We start from the raw sequence: 2,508 nt of genomic DNA on the forward strand, positions 1-2,508 counted from the left end.
GAAGGGTGAACGCCCGCTGGAAATGCCTGGAGGGTAACGTAGGGTGGGGCAACTACAGCTGCTACAGAATGTCACACCTCAAGACAACAGAACCCAGGTGGCGTGATCACTTGCTAGTCACTCTCTGAACAAGGTTCAAGGGCAGTGAGTCTTGGAGTTAGATATGTAGACTAGAGTTGTAGCTATGGGATATTTACCTTGTCGGGATGTTTACCTATGGAGATATGAGATATTTACTTATTAGAGAGTGAGAGAAAGACACACACACAGAGCTTTTAAACTTTACTTATTTAGATATGGGATATTTACTTATTAGAGAGTGAGAGAGACACACACACAGAGCTTTTAAACTTTACTTATTTAGATATGGGATATTTACTTATTAGAGAGTGAAAGACAAAGAGATTTTTGAATTTTTAAAAATAACACTGAGCCCTAACCGGTTTGGCTCAGTGGATAGAGTGTCGGCCTGGGAACTGAAAGATCCCAGGTTCGATTCCGGTCAAGGGCATATACTGTGGTTGCGGGTACATCCCAGTGGGGGTGTGCAGGAGGCAGCTGATTGATGTTTCTCTCTCATCGATGTTTCTGATTCTCTGTCCCTCTCCCTTCCTCTCTGTAAAAAATCAATAAAATATATTTTTTAAAAAAACCACTGAAATAATATAATCCCTGTTAATTTAGTTAAAATCAAATCTTGTTTAACAGTGTTTGCATTTTTTTTATTTTTTAATGAATGACTTTATTTCTTTCACTTTAAGGCTGATGGGAAACCATTATGCCTTCTCTTAAAGAAAATACATCTCAATTAAAAACTATGCTAACTGCCCTAACTGGTTTGGCTCAGTGGATAGAGCATTGGTCTGCAGACTCAAGGGTCCCAGGTTCGATTCCAGTCAAGGGGATTTTTATATTTACTGATTTATAAATTTGATTTTCATTTGCACTCATTGTATATTATCTCCTGAATATTTATTTCAAGTTTTAGAATAATGGGGATCATACTTTCTTTTTCTTTAGTCTTATCACTTCTCACCTTCCTAAATACACACACACACACACACACACAATCATCATCATCATCATCATCATCATCGTCATCATCATCTTCACGTTTTCTTTTCAATGCATTTGTTGATTCATTGGCAGCATTTTGTGATGACACCATGTTAGTGGTAATAAGAATGTTTTTGGACCCAATTAGTGATGGATTAATCAGAACATTCTGAACTGCTGATGTTGCAGGAATTGATGCTTTTACAGCTGGGGACCGTGAAGTGTAAACCTTTGTCCTGTAAGGGACATTGGAGTCCCTACTTCAGTTGAAACTGACATGGGTTGTGGGGTTGATGTGCCAAGTGTGGGAGCACTTGGTCTGCTAGTAACTAAACCAACACTTAACCATGGAACTGGTGTTCATCCCGCAGAAGTAGAAGCTTTCTGTTTGTTTGTTTGTCTTTTATAAAGACGTGAGCCTATAGTTTGGAGAAGTCAAGCAATAGCTATGAGGTGGCATCCTGGGACCTGAATATGGCTTGATCAATGGCAATGGGGTTCAGTTTTCTTGCCTTGCAATCTATTTATATAAAAATCTTAGGTGTAATGCGTCACATCCGAGGCCCCCCCAACCGGAAGGAAATCAGTCCTGCAGGAGTTGTCTTGGCAACAGCTACACCCTCCCCCAGCTGTTTCCAGAGAGGGTGAGGTTTCAGGCAGGAACCGGCCCTCAGAGCATGGATGCACTGAGTCCTGGGTCGCCTTGCCAAGGGCTACGTCCCCCCAGAGCTGTTTCCTGCTAGGGCTGAGGGAAGAACCCACCCTCAGAGCACCAGGAGTGCCCAGCAGCACTCAGTCCTGGGTTGCTGAGGAGGAGGCCACTTGTGGTAGAACTCTGGTTCTGGCCCAACAGGGGGTGTGGCTGGCTTTCAAACCAGACCCTGGCAGTAGGGAGGAGGCAAGTACTGCAATGTTTGGGGATGTTTCAGAAAGTTGTCTCTTACAACAAATATGAGATCAGAGAGGATTCTGCTTATAGTGGATGGTTAGTAAAACTTGGAGATGGCAAACTTGATAGCAGTTTTCATTTAGGAATGGATATTATTGAAATTTCCTGTGAAATAATTTGTAATGGATTTATTATTGAAGCTATCTTTGGAAATCCTGTATCTATAGATAATATTAAAAATAGATCTAAACGTGCAATCTTTGTCCAAAAAATGAACAAGTTCAAAAATTAAATGAAGAAATTTTGGGTACACTCGATGGAGATTTTCACAGATATTTGAGTGATGATTCCATTGATTCCACAGATGATGCTGAAAAGGAAAATTTTCCCATAGAATTTCTTAGTAGTATTACTCCTTCAGGAATGCTGTGTCATTAATTAAAATTGAAAGTGGGTGCATTCATCATATTATTGAGAAATCTTAATAGGAAATGGGGTCTTTGTAGTGGTACCAGATTTATTATCAAAAGATTGTGACCCAACATTATTGAAGCTGGAGTGTT

At 40.3% G+C, this 2,508-nt stretch overlaps 1 pseudogene; it reads right to left on the minus strand.

The window, feature by feature from the left end:
- LOC102762381 overlaps positions 1-2,508 on the minus strand; it is a 3,764-nt pseudogene that overhangs the window by 765 nt on the left and 491 nt on the right.

Source organism: Myotis davidii, unplaced genomic scaffold, assembly GCF_000327345.1.
Source record: "Myotis davidii unplaced genomic scaffold, ASM32734v1 scaffold464, whole genome shotgun sequence".
Taxonomy (NCBI): domain Eukaryota; kingdom Metazoa; phylum Chordata; class Mammalia; order Chiroptera; family Vespertilionidae; genus Myotis; species Myotis davidii.